General features: G+C 46.7%; 1 pseudogene; it reads right to left on the bottom strand.

The window, feature by feature from the left end:
- Window positions 1–1025: 1025 nt before the first annotated feature.
- Window positions 1026–1571, bottom strand: LOC122215408 (annotated as a pseudogene).
- Window positions 1572–15255: the final 13684 nt, after the last annotated feature.

Below are 15255 nucleotides of genomic sequence, written 5' to 3' on the forward strand. Positions count from 1 at the left end.
AGAATCAGCTTCTCAATTTACACACACACACACACACACACACTTGTTAAGATTGTGAGGGATTGTATTGTACCTGTACATTAATTGGAGGATAATTAACTTCTTTATGCATTAAACCTTCCAATTCACAAATATATCTTTCCATTTATTTATGTCTTTTAATATTTTCCTAATATTTTATAATTTTCTGCATAGATTCTTACACAGATTTCATTAGATTAATTCCTAGGTATTTGATTTGTGATACTGTTACAGTGTTGTCTTAAAACTTCATAACTGTTGGGGCGCCTGGGTGGCTCAGTCGGTTAAGCGTCTGACTTCAGCTCGGGTCATGATCTCGTGGTTCGTGGGTTCGAGCCCCCACTCAGGCTCTGCGCTGACAGCTCAGAGCCTGGAGTCTGCTTTGGATTCTGTGTCTCCCTCTCTCTCTGCCCCTCCTCCACTCACACTGTTTCTCTCTCTCTCAAAAATAAATAAACATTAAAAAATACTTTATAATTGTTTCTTGATGTTATATAGAAAAGCAATTGATTTTTGTATGTTGACTTTGTATCCAGAGACTTTAATTAATTTGATTTAATGAATTTAATAAAATTCATTTATTTATCAATAATTTACCTTTAGACTCCTCTGGATGCTCCAGTTACTCAAATAAGTCATCTGTTGATGATTTTATTTCTTCCTTCCAATTCTTACACATTTAATTTCTTTTGCCTTACTGTAGTTGCTGGGACCTTAGTACAATGTTGGATACCAGCCATGATAGCAAACATGCTTTCAACATTTCATCAAGTTGTTTTTTTTTTTTTAGATACAGCCTATCAGATTAAAGAGGTTCCCTTCTGTTCCTAGTTTGGTAAGAATTTTTAATGACTGGATGCTGGAATTTACCAAAAGCCTTTTCTGCTTATATTGAAATAATAAAATGATACTTCTGCCTTTATTCTGTTAATATGAGAAATTGCCTTGATTGATTTTATTTTATTTTATTTTATTTTATTTTATTTTATTTTATTTTATTTTATTTTTACAGTCTTGATGTCTTTTATTTTTTTTACATTTATCACGCCATGAATTCATAGGGAATGGGTTCCAACAGCTCAGGCTCCTTTCCATTGGTTCTCACAAAGTGTGCTTCTCTGGGTGGGGCAGGCTGGCGCTTCGGTTGAACCCAAGTACCTTTCTCCTTGGCTTCCTTCTTTTTCTGATCATTTTCCTTCACACACTTCAGGAAGCTGTCTCAGCTCTTTGAGTGTTTAATGTGCTCGATATATACATTAATTCTCTTAGCAAGAATCTTGCCCTTAACTTGTTATTTACAATGCCAACAGCATGCTGGGTAACATTGTAGACTCTTCCAGCTTTGCCGTGGTAACATTTGTGGGGCATTCCTTTTTGAACAGTGCCCATTCCCTTGATGTCCACAATATCACCTTTCTTGTAGATTCACATGTATGTTGCCAAAGGAACAACTCCATGTTTTCTAAAAGGCCCAGAGAACATATAGCGAGTACCTCTCCTCTTTCCCTTTGTGTTGGTCATTTTGGCGAATTACTGGAAGATGGCGGTTCCGGCCGAAAGGCCTTGATTGATTTTTAAATGTTGAACCTTGTATTTCTCGAATAACTCTGATTGGTCATGACATGTTACTTTTTAATGTATCACGAAAGCTGATACGCTAATACGTTTAAAATGTTTGCATCTATGCTGAAAAAGGAGATTGGCCTATGATTTTTCTTTCTTGTAATGTCATCAGGTTTTATCAAAGTTATCATATCCTGGTAAAGTGAATAAGGAAGGACTCATTCCATTGAAGAATTTTTGATATTTGTATTATTCCTTCCTTAGATGTTTCAAACATTTTGCCAGTGAAGCCACCTGGACCTGAAATTCTCTTTGTGAAGTGGTTTCAAATTATAAATTCAATTTCCTTATTAGATAAAAGACTCTATCCGACCAGCTAGGCTAAGCCGGGGCCAGACGGCCAGCTGCCTGAACTACCGACATTGGAGAAGTGTTCCTTTGGGTTTGGTTGGCGCGTTTGCTAGTTGATTCTTGTTTCAAATATAAACACTCTTGTTGGAATCAAGCATCCTCATTAGCACCCTGATGCCTCTGCCCCCAAGAATGAGCAGAGGCAAGTGTGAGCATCAGAATAGGGAGGTAAGAGAGTGAGAACTTTCACCTGGGTGCCTGAGACTCAAGAGAGTGGAGAGAATTTTGTAGGAGGAGTCAGATGCATTTTTCACAAGCATCCACAGCCATTTTCTCTGGGCCCTGAACCTTTATAAAGGATGACCTGATATTCACCAACCTCTAGCTTTCGAAAGCTTCCTGAGTTCCTGAAATGAAGGCCACTGATCGGATGAGGAGAAAGTCGCTGAAGAAGAGTAAGGTCTGCACGTGCCACAAGCCGTGAGGTGACAAGGAAGGCTGACGGTCTTGCCGGCCACCCTGGCCTGAGATGACTGACTTTGATTACCCTCAAGCCACCGAGACAGAATCACCCACCCAGCGCCCAGCCTGAGTTTACTTTCACATCGTGCGGCTTTCGCAGATGAGCGATTGGAAGCAGTATTTATCGGGGAGATCTTTTTACACACAGCCACCAAACCTAGGCAGCATTTTTCTTCTTTAATTTCCGTCTTGTGCTTCCTGCGGAAACAAGTAAGAATGAGTAAAGGAACCACTGCAGCAAGGCAGGGAACATGCATGTGTCAGAGCCAAGAGACACCTGTTCTTAGGAATGGAAGCTCAGCAGAGGGGCCGAAGGAGGGAGGTGGTCCCCAGAGGGTCCAAGAAGTTAGCAGTCAGCAAGTGTGCTTTGTTTGGGACGAGCAGTGCGGTTGGTTTTTGTTGTTTTTTTTTTTTAAACATGTTTACACGACACAACAGTTCAGAGATTTGACAAAAACCCCGCTGTCTGGCTTCTCTTGAAAACTCAGCTCTGGTGGGCAAGAGGGCGACAACCAGGAAGTGAAATAACCAAGGTGCACACTCTCCAGTTTGCCTCGCGGCACGCTTCATTCATTTCTGGTCCTTACCGAGTGGTCCGCTGGTCTCAGTTTGCACTGGCTGGTTCTGGTCTTCACACGGCAAGTCGCATGTCCTAGGAACCTGCCCAGTACAAGCCAAGAGCATCTTAGACACCTGCTTGGCCCCAATAAACAGAGTAGATAATATTCACATAGCGCAGGTTACATTTAGGTTCTGGGTCTTTTAACCAGATTAACTCAATCCTCACAGCACCTGTGTGAGGCAGGTACCGTATCCGTCCCCATTTTATAGGTAAGAAACTGAGACACAGGCAGCGGGAGTCATACACGGCCCGGGGGACTCCACTATGAGTTGGGACTTCAGTATCGGTCCCTGGAAGGGGTCTCTAACCCAGGTGAGCCCAGACCCCTTATCTTGGGCTGTTGAGAGAGAAGGAGGCGGACGACCCGCTTCTTATCCACTCGCCACTATGGCTTTCTCCGTGGCAGGTGCTGTTCTTTGCGAACCCAACGGCTGGTTCCTCCCCTCAATTTGTTGTAGGGCCCAGCATGTTCAGGGAAGGTCATGCTTTCCCCCAGCCCCAGAGGATAAACCTAGATGGTCCCCAGCATGGTTACTCTCCTTTTCTTGGTTTAGGGCAAGGTATGCAGCCCAGTTCTGAGCAGTGAGATGCACGAGAGATAATGGGGAGGCTTTTGTTCCTTGGCAGGTTTTTACTCCCTGATGAAAGTAGTGACAAGAAGGAGGCCTCCTGCTACTTGCTAGTTTAATGAGATTGTGTGATGGTAAGATGCTTGGAGCTATGGCAGCCATTTTGTGACTGAGAGACAAGCCTGAGGATGCAAAGTCAACAGATTCAGGACAGTAGAGCAGGAGAGTAGAAAGAGCCTCAGTCCTTGATGACATAATTAAGCCACCAAGCCACCTGTGGAGTAACCCTCCCCCAGATTCCTTTATTATGTACTACTTAGGACGCTGTTAATTCATTATGCTGTTACTTGCAATGGAACATATCCTAACTGATACACTATGGAACCCTCAAGAACTCCTTTGTTCGCATAAAGTCTAGAACAGCTTACTCCCTATTTTTCTTTTCTCTGGGATCCACCCTGATCTTGTGGGGACTTCCAAAGGTCTGGGGAGACCTCCTAAGCACAAGGTACCCCCACACCCAGTCTCACCATGCCAGCCACATTGGAGAAAAAACTGAAAAGGAAATCAGTTGGTTGATAAGCCAAAAGCTCACCATGGGGGAGAGAGCCAACCTAAGAGAAGGGACGTGCCCCCCCCCGCAAACCCTTCATTCAGTAAGTAATGTGTTGAGGGCCTCCAAGGACCAAGGACCACCCATTTCTAGCCCCTCCCTGCCTCCCCCAAACACCTCTCCTTCATCCCAGTGTCTTCAAGCCCTGGCTCTGGCACTCACTGGCCGTGTGGCTTTAACAAAGCCCTTTGCCTTCCTGTGCCTCAGTTTCCCCATCCTTAAAGTGGAGATGAGAATAACTGCAACCTCATAGTGTCTTTGTGATGACCGTAATAAGATAATGATTGCAATGTTTGCCACAAGGCGCCTGGCACACAGAAGTGCCTGTAAATGCTTGTGGTTGCCATTGCCGCAGGGCGGGAAGTGGAGTAAGGAAAGACTCAGGCAACAGTGTTCCCGTTTGTAGGTAAAGAGCTGAAACTTTGAGAAGAGAAAACTCATTTTATCAAGTCACCCAAATAATAAGTAAATAAAAAAATTTGATTTTATAATCTTTTAATGTTTATTTTGAGAGAGAGAGAGAGAGAAATAGAGTGCAAGCCGGGGAGGGGCAGAGAGAGAGGGAGACCCAGAATCCGAAGCAGGCTCCAGGCTCTGAGCTGTCGGCACAGAGCCCGACGCGGGGCTCGAACTCACAAACTGTGAGATCATGACCTGAGCCAAAGTCAGATGCTCAAACGACTGAGCCACCCAGGCGCCCCAATAATTTGATTTTCAACTCAGATTTGTCCAAATTTCAAACCTGTTCCAGAGAAGAATATGATTTTGAAGTAGGTGGTGAAGATGAAGAAAAAACAGAATTTTCATTCGTATTTGGGACCCTAATGATAAAGACAAGCAGAGAGAATCCTGTACAGCTGGCCACATGTGTTTACTGAGGCTTTTGATTCAAGACGATCACCCTTGGTGTGAGAATTCAGCCAATTCTGGCGTATCGAGAAAGTCAGCCCCTAATGGCAAAGGAATGAAATATCCAACCAGCTACGGCCAGATGGTCTCCAGAGCCACAAAACCACAGGACTTGATTACGGGACAAGGAGAGGGTCGTGGGCCCCAGGCTGGAGGAGAACAACATCCAAATAATTCTCCAATGACTTCAAATTAACTGTGAGCTAAACCAGGCAGTTAGTTGTATAAGCATAGATCTTTTTGTGGTCTTAATTAAATTTCCTCGAGTATAAATACTGCTCTGAGATTTTGCGGAAGGAAAACATAATGCTCAGGAAATGCATCTGGACCTAAACTGTCTGTGTTGTGTAATTAGGGTTCAGGCGAGCTGTCACCGATCCCTGCGGCAGGTGTAAGGGCTCTTTGGTTGGGTGATAATTATTTATCATTATTATTAGCAACATCCTCATAAGACCTGAGCTCCTACTTACCTGTCGATTCCCACCCATCCCATACACGACAGCAAACAACAGCCTTTGGGCCAAATGTGGCCGCTGCTCGTTTTCGTAAATAAAGTTGGGGAACGCAGCCACCTCGTTCATTTACATACTTCTTAGGGCTGCTTTTGGGCGACCACAGCAGAGGGGGAGACCTTATGTGGCCGCGAAGCCTGAAATGTTTGCTGTCCGGTGCGTCACAGAAGATGTGTGCCGACCTTTGCACGGACAGCGTGCACGGACAGGGAGACCTGCCGAAGGCGTTGCTGGCCGTGCCCAGGAGGTGACATCACCCAGGAGGCGATAGGGAGCCGCTGCAAGATTTGGAGGTGCAGGTGAAGTGGCCTCTGTAGCAGATGCCGTCAGCCAGCGCTCCCACCCCATCCCCTCGTGGTCCTTTCTGCCTGGATAAGGCTGCTCAGTGTAAACACCTCTGAGTCTCCCTGGGCATTGCAAGCCTGTCCTGCCCGGAAGCAGGACCAGCCGAAATGCTGGGGTGTGGGGGGGGGGGGGGGAGGGGACAGTCCCCTCCCCAGCAGGCTGCAGCCCTCAGCCAGTGGCAGCCAGGGAGGTGATGGGTCCATACCCCGGCTCCCCGTCCCACACTGTTCCCAGTGCTCCCAGCAGGAGGGAGCTCTGGATGCTCTCGCAGTATTGGTAACTTGCTGGAGACGACAGACCCTCTCCACCGCCGGGCCCCGGACCCAGTCACCGTCCTCTCTCACTCAAACAACCAACAACTCCTCCCGGAGCTTCCTAACTCTGCCCTTGGCTTCAATACAGCAGCCAGACTGGTCTGGTTCCTCCCTGCTAACTTCCTCCCATAGCCCCCACCTCACTCAGAAAAAAACCCAACACCTCCCTCAGACCTCTGGGGACCTAGGTGATCTGCCCCCTCGTCACCACTCTGACTCTATATCACCTGTCACTCGCTCCAATCCTCGCCGGTTCCCAAACATGCCAGGTTCACCCCAGGACCTTTGCATGTGTTTCCTCTGCCGGGAACACTCTTCCTCCAGATGTACATCACTTGCCCCCCAGCTCCCTTAGTTCTGCTCAAACATCACCTTTTCAGCAAGACTGTCCCCGGCCACCCTGTTTTAACTGCATGTCCCCTCCTGACACACAAACCTCCTTCCCTGCCTCGGTTTGTCTCCACAGCACTGACCATCCTCTGACCTAATGATGTCTTTTACCTGCTTCCTTAGCTCAGTGTTCATCTCCCCCCACTACAATATGAGCTCCTTGGGGGCAAGAAATTTAGTTTGTTTCGTTCACTGCAATAGCCACAGAGCCCGGCACAGTCACTGCGTAGAAGGATCCTCAATAAACATTTCAGGGAAGGAAAGAAGGAAGGAAGGGAAGGGGGGAGGGAGGAACTGTTCCTATTCCTTAATGAGCTGTATCCACCCCGCTGCCCCCCACCCCTTCCCAGGCGCAGACCCTCTCACCACACCCCCAGCCAGGCAGGAAGTAGAAAAAAATCAGGAGCAAGCAGTGCCTGCCCTAGGTCCCAGCTCTCACCAGTGTTTCCAGGTGTTTCAAGGTAGAAAGACGTCTAGAGTCAGCTAGACTTGGGTTCAAATTCCGGCTTCTCCACTGACCTGCTGAGTGACCTCAGGCAAGTTGCCAAACCTCTCTGTGGCTGACGAGGTGGGCAGGCCAACTTTTCAGGGCCTTCGGGGCCATGTGAGGAGAATGCAGGTGCCGTGTGCTGTGTCCTTGTTTGAAAGACTATCAAGAAGGAGCGTACCTGCCGATTCTGCCCCTTTTCTCCAAAATCTCCTTCGGGAAGTGCTGGGGCCAAGAACGGAAGTCTGTGGCCTCGTATTTGCTCTGGGATTCGAGTAAGTGCACCCCCACCTGCCTCCACCTGTTTATTATGTTTTGACTCAAGCAAAGGATCATTTTCGTCGGGAAAGTTCACCAAAAGGATTAACAGGCAGTTGTACAAACTCAAGGGAGAGGGACCCACTCGGTTCAAATGACAGCAAACCACATTTGAGCTTGAGCAAATGCCATTCTCTGCTCCAGCTCAATATTTCCAATGAAGATTTTGAGAAACAAAATCAGATTTTCAGTGGCAGGGATGCACTTTATAACACATGCCACAGCTGCGTGGATTCAACTTAGTACATCGAAGTTGCTAGTTCCTGGCCAGTTTGAAGGGGGAAATCTGGAACTCACAGTTTGTATGAACCCAAGAAGGGAAGTAGGCCTTTTAGTACTAGGCAGGGTGGGGAGGGTTCTAGCCAGGGACTTAAAGCCCTGAATTCTGAGGGACTCACTGAATTGGGAGAAATAATGACCCAGTTCTCAGGAATGTATACTTTTTGAGCTAGAAGAGATTTTAGACATCACCTAGAGCACCTGGGGCTCTGTGAACATGGGCCAGAGGCTGTTTTTAAGAGTTCAAGAGCCAGCACGAAGTGATACTGTATTCACTTGGTAAGAAAGGTATTTCATGCTGATTTGAAGGGGCACGTGCACCCTAATATTTATAGCAGCACTACCAACAATAGCCGAGTTATGGAAAGAACCCAAATGTCCACCGACAGATTAATGGATAAAGAAGATGTGGTTATCGCTCCTCGGCATTTTGGCTAAGATCAAGTGAAGAAGATGTGGTTTACTGCTGTTTAACGTAGTGTTGGAAGTCCTAGCATCAGCAATCAGACAACAAAATGAAATAAAAGGCATCAAAATTGGCAAAGAAGTCAAACTTTCACTTTTTGCAGGCGACACGATACTCTACACGGAAAACCCAAAAGAATCCACCAAAAGTCTGCTAGAACTGATACGTGAATTCAGCAAAGTCTCAGGGTACAAAATCAATGTACAGAAATCGGTTGCATTTTTATACACCAATAAGGAAGCAACAGAAAGAGAATTAAAGAAACTGATCCCATTTACAATTGCACCAAGAACCATAAAATACCTAGGAATAAACCTAACCAAAGATGTAAAAGATCTGTATGCTGAAAACTATAGAAAGCTTATGAAGGAAATTGAAGAAGACACAAAGAAATGAAAAACATTCCGTGCTCATGGGTTGGAAGAATAAATATTGTTAAAATGTCAGTACTACCCAAAGCAATCTACACATTCAATGCAATCCCAATCAAAATTGCACCAGCATTCTTCTCGAAGCTAGAACAAGCAATCCTAAAATTTGTATGGAACCACAAAAGACCCTGAATAGTCAAATATCGAAGAAGAAAACCAAGGCGGGAGGCATCACAATCCCAGACTCTAGCCTGTACTACAAAGCTGTAATCATCAAGACAGTATGGTACTGGCACAAAAACAGACACATAGACTGAATAGAATAGACATAGACACATGGAATAGAATAGAGAACCCAGAATTGGGCGCACAAATGTATGGCCAACTAATCTTTAACAAAGCAGGAAATAGCATCCAATGGAAAAAAGAGTCTCTTAGCAAATGGTGCTGGGAGAACTGGACAGCAATAGGCAGAAGAATGAAACTAGACCACTTTCTTACACCATACAGCAAAATAAATTCAGAATTAATGAAAGATCTAAATGTGAGACAGGAAACCATCAAAACCCTAGAGAAGAAAGCAGGAAAAAACCTCTCTGACCTCAGCCACAGCAATTTCTTGTTTAACACATCTATAAAGGCAAGGGAACTAAAAGAAAAAAATAGACTATTGGGACCTCATCAAGATTAAAAGCTTCTGCACTGCAAAGGAAATAAACAACAAAACTAGAAGGCAACCAACAGAATGGGAAAAGATATTTGCAAATGACATATTGGATAAAGAGTTAGTATCCAAAATCGATAAAGAACTTACCAAACTCCATACCCAAAAAACAAATAATCCAGTGAAGAAATGGGCAGAAGACATGAATAGACACTTTTCCAAAGAAGACATCCATGGCCAACAGACATATGGAAAGATGCTCAACATCACTCATCCTCAGGGAAATACAAAGCCACACTGAGATACCACCTCATGCCAGTCAGAGTGGCTAAAATGAACAAATCAGAAAACTACAGATGCTGGCGAGGATGTGGAGAAATGGGAACCCTCTGGCACTGCTGGTGGGAATGCAAACTGGTGCAGCCACTCTGGAAAACAGTGTGGAGGTTCCTCAAAATATTAAAAATAGAACTACCCTATGGCCCAGCAATAGCACTACTAGGAATTTACTCCAGGGATATGAGGAGTGCTAATGCACAGGGGCACATGCACCCCAATGTTTATAGCAGCACTTTCAACAATCGCCAAATTATGGAAAGAGCCTAAATGTCCATCAACTGATGAATGGATAAAGAAGATGTGGTTTATATATACAGTGGAATACTACCTGGCAATGAGAAAGCATGGAATCCTGCCATTTGCAGCAACGTGGATAGAACTGGGAGGTATTATGCTGAGCGAAATAAGTCAGTCAGAGAAGGACAGATGTCATATGTTTTCACTCATATGTGGATCTTGAGAAACTTAACAGAAGACCATGGGGGAGGGGAAGAGGGGGAAATAGTTACAAACAGAGAGGGAGGGAGGCAAACCATCAGAGACTCTTAAATACAGAGAACAAACTGAGGGTGGATGGGTGAGTGGGGGAAAGGGGAAAATGGGTGATGGGCATTGAGGAGGGCACTTGTTGGGAAGAGCGCTGAGTGTTGTATGTTAGCCAATTTGACAATAAATTACATTTTTAAAAAAGGGAATGGAATAAATGGAATACTACTCAGCGATGAAAAAGAATGAAATCTTGCCATTTGCAATGACATGGATGGAACTAGCTTATATTATGCTAAATGGATAAGTCAGTCAGAGAAAGATAAATATCATACGATTTTACTCATATGTGGAATTTAAGAAACACAACAGATGAACATAGGGCGAGGAAAGGAAAAATAAGATAAAAACAGAGAGAGGGAGTGAAACCATAAGAGACTCTTAAATACAGAGAACAAACTGAGGGTTGCCAGAGGGTGTTGGGTGGGGGGATGGGCTAGAGGGGGGATGGGCATCGAGGAGGGTGCTTGCTGGGACGAGCATTGTTGTTGTGTGTAAGTGATGAATCACTGGGTTCTAGTCCTAAAACCAATATTACACTACATGTTACCTAACTTGGATTTAAATAAAAAATTTTTTAAAAAGGTATTTCAGGGGGATCCGGGTTGCTCAAAACTCTTCATTTCAGCTCAGGTCATGATCCCAGGGTCACAGCATCGAGCCCTGTGTCAGACTCCTCACTGAGCATGGAGACTGCTTATGATTCTCTCCCCCTCTCCTTTTGCCCCTCTCCCCCACTGCCCCCTCTCTCTCTCTCTCTGTGTGTCTCTCTAAAATAAAATTTAAATTTAAAAATATTTAAACGAAAGTTATTTCCTTTCCAATCAACCCTTTTCATTACATCCAAGAGCCTCTGTGATTAAGATATGTTTAATTATTTATAAATTGCATAAGGATGCCACTTTTAAATTATGTTATACAAATTACGACACATGCAAAAAACTAAAATCTCGCATTCTAAGATTTTCTCCCCACGCCCTGCCCTGCCCACACACCTTCTGTGTGACCCGCCTCGCAGAGGAGCTGGGGGCCAGCGGAGGACACACTCACACCTGCAAGCTGTTGTACGGGGGTGAGCACGCAGTCAAGGTGTGACTGTGTTTTCTCATGGGGGAGGGAGGCCCAGGGCAGTTGGGGACATCCTTGAGAAAGGGGTGTGCGTGGAACGGAGCCCGGAGCAGACTGACAAGGAGCCTGGAAGTCCCAAACGGGTGGTCCCTCAGAGCAAGGCGCTGTGGGCTCCCAGCTCTCATTCCCACCACTGCTGGGGAGGAGGAGGGGACCGGAAGTCTGAGATGCCCGCTCGGGGCCATTTGTCCTGGCACCTCATTCGAGCACTGCCTGGACAACTCCCTCCCAACTTCAAGTTAGCCTGAGGGTTTTTCCGTAGTTCCCATCCTGTGTTCAAGGAAGCCTGCAAATCTCAGCCAAGCCACCCGTTGGGCCTTCCTGGCGAGGAGCCCAGCTTCATCAGGACTTGAGTGCTGCCCTTTGGTGCCTGTATGGAACATGGAGACAAAGCCTGATGGTTGGGATTAGGATTTAGGGCCTTCAGCAGTAGGTCCGTGGAACACTGAAGCCTTAAAGGGGCCCTACTCCTTACAGGAAGAGGCAGACAGAAAAAAACGCTGGAGAAGTATTTGTGGGAAGAATGAATGCAGGAATGAATGAATGAATGAATATTTTCCCAGGTCCTAGCTCCACCGTTTCAGAACGAAAATAATCATAAGAACGGGAGCTAGGTTTTATTATTTCTAATTCTGACAGCAAGCACATAGCAGAGATCGTTTCACCAAAGCAGACACTGAGGCTCAGAGAAGAGACGCCTCCCCAGCATCTCCCTCAGTTGGCAAGGGGCAGAGCTGAGCCGCAGCCCCAGGCCGCCTGACTCCAGGCCACCTTCTCATCCTCTCTGCCAGTGGCTTCAACCTGAGGACCGGAAGGGGTTCCAGTGGCCTTGTCAGCCTAATTATCTGGCCCCCGAGTGTCCTCTCCCACAACTCTGCTATCTGTTCACCCAGAACCTGCGGGGGTATCTCCAGGGATGGGGCTCCCACTTGCACCTTTGGAGAGCTGGAAAATTCTTAATTTGGGGCTGTAATTGGTCTCCCTGTGACATTGCCTATGGGTTCCAGTCTCAGGAGCTTTAGAAAACAGGTCTATTCCTTTAGACACATGACTAATTGTGTGTGTGGCCAATTTTGATAGGAGATAGATAATATGATGTTATCCTAGCTTGATAGTATATTTACATATAATTAAGATTTATTGAGTGCTTAATATTTGCCAGACACTCAACAGATCACCCCCACTTAATGCTCCTAACACCGTTCTTCATCAGCAGACGCCCTTCTTCAGATGAGAACTCCAAGGTTTGGAGAGCTTGCGTCTCAGGCCCAGAACCCCACGGATAATACACACCCGCGCAGCATTCGCACCCAGGCCCAAGGTGACCTTGGCACCCTGCTCTCAGCCACCATATATCCTTCCACCCTCACGGGCTTCCAGCCTGGTTCTTTGCCTCTAAAGACATTCCATTCGTGTCATTCAAACAATCACGTTCTCCTTAGAATAAAGTTAGGAAGCACAGAATTCACCCATCGTACCATCACATGGAGGTAAGGATTATTAATATTCTCCATATATAATATATGCACATTCATATGGATGCACATATATACATTCACATGTATACATTTTCATTTATATATATAATCCGTCTGTAGGCAGATGGGTTTGTTTTTCACAAAACCAAGATCACACCAGGCATGTTACTTTATCACCTTATTTTCTACCCAACAATATATCTGGAGCATCTTTCTATAGCATTACATAAAGTGGTGTGGCAATTTTATGACTGCTTAGAATTTGCCACGTGTCTGTGCCACGTGGTTGTCTCCTGTTGGACCTCAACTTTTCTCCAAATATAAACCCTCCGGCACACAGCCTGGCAGGTACATCTTTGCACACATCTCCCGCTACCTCTTAGATTACTGCCCATAAGGAAAATGGTTGGGGTCAAAGGTTATGCCCGCCCCTAAGGCCTCCTAAGAATCCAGGCGCTCCTACTAGCCAGCAGTGTGGACGAGGACTCGTTTCCCCACCCCCAACCCACATGGAGTATTCTTATCTTTTCGTTTAAATCCTGGCCTGTCTTTCAGCCAGGGAAATAAAACAATAAAACTACATCTTGTTTTAATGTGCTTATCTTTTATTACCAGTGAGATTGAATTTCTTCCAACGTCAGCCAGGGGCAGCCTGTTTTAGGCTTCTTGAACGTTACCGCAGTGTCTCTAAGGGCACAAAATACCCCGGTGGGGGGGGGGGGGGCGCGTTCCAGCCAGCATAGGACTGGGAGGCGTTTAGCCAGTGGGCCTCTGCCAGAACGGGCTGACTGGTCCCCCCAGGACACACTGCCCAGCTGCCGGGGTCCTAAAGGACCTCAGAGGTGGGCCGAGACTGGACGAAATTCCCTGCAACCCAGACACCCCAGGGTGGCATTCGGCCCTGCTCTGGTTTCTGTCAACTTGACCTCCGCTAAGGCTGAACCGCGTGGCTGTCGAGCCTGGACTCAATACAGAGCTGGCTCGTGGGCCAGGCCCCTCACCTCCTCCCTCCACCGGCCCAGTACGCCCAGTACGGCCAAGAATGTCTCCCGTGCTCACGGAGAAGGCTGCTGGTGCGAACCTCTCCCTGGGGCTGGCAGGGGGAGGGGGCTGTGTGTAAACACGGGTATGGCTTTCGTTTCCCTCCCTGATGACGGTCTTGAAGCCAGAAGTTAGATAAGATTCAGCTCAGGCATCTATTCACTCACAAGCCTGCTGAACCTGTTCCCACTTTGCAAACTGAGGACCTGCTTCTCATTTATGTGCTCAGTGGGGGGGGGGGGGGGGTGGGGGGGGTGGAGACAGACCACCCCCCTCCCGTGATGGGCATTATGTGCAGAGACATCTGCTGTCCACCTGCCCAGCGTCCCTCCCTCTCCCGTGGAAGCAGCACCTCTGTTCCCCCCGCCCAGACCCTCCTCTTCTCCTTCCCATGCCCCACCTCCAGTGTGTGGAAGAGGCTGGGCTCTGGATTCAAGTCCCACGCTGCCAGGTGCCAGCTTAGCTTCTCAGAGCCTCAGTTGGCTCATCAGTAAAATGGGGGAATAATACCTATCTCACAATGCTGTTTTGAAGATTAAATGAGAGCATGTTGGTTAACATCATTTTGGAAACAACAATATGTAGAGGCGATTTTGTTCGTATTGTACAACTACCTGATTGAGTAACTGGCTGCATTTTAGTCTAACCACTTCCCAAATGCAAGGCAGCAGTGGGAAAGCCTTGGAAGAGATTACAGTTATTTAGTCTCCATGCCTCCCTCCGGCCCTTCTGTGGCCTCAGGTATGGGCCGTGACACTCTAGGCACGTGATCACTGATATTTGTTGGCTTGAACTGAGATAAGGTAGGTATGAACCTTCGAGTTCCCTCTAGGCTGCAACAGCTCAGCGGTCTGTAACTTGGCGACTGGACCTTGTCTTTTATCCAACCATTCGGCAAGCATTGGTGAGCCCCAAATGTTAAGTTCTATGCGGAGGAGATCCCAAGAAGAACAAGGCAAGGCACCGTGGTCAAGGCGCCATGGAAGAGCTCAGGCGTCTCTTCTCATCGGGGCATTAATCTCATCACGAGGGCTCCACCCTCGTGACCTCCACTGAGCCCAATGACCTCCAAAGGCTTCATCTCCAAATATCATCACCTTAGGAGTCAGAGCTTCAACATACAAATCTGGGGCGTGGGGGGATCACTAGTCAGTTCATTCTGCACCCCCCGGCTCCCGAAATTAATATCCCTCTCACACGCAAGATACATTCATTCCATCCCCCCACCCCCCAAGAGTTTGAACTCTTCCGGCATCCACTCGAAAACCTGACGCCCAAAGTCTCATCTAAATATGATCTTTCAGGTGTGAGTGAGACCCAGGGTACGTACCACTCATCCTGAGGCAGAGGTCCTCTCCAGCTGCGAGCCTGTGACAGCAGACAAGTTGCGTGCACCTGAAACACAAT

Source organism: Panthera leo, chromosome A3 (assembly GCF_018350215.1).
Source record: "Panthera leo isolate Ple1 chromosome A3, P.leo_Ple1_pat1.1, whole genome shotgun sequence".
In the NCBI taxonomy this organism is placed as follows: domain Eukaryota; kingdom Metazoa; phylum Chordata; class Mammalia; order Carnivora; family Felidae; genus Panthera; species Panthera leo.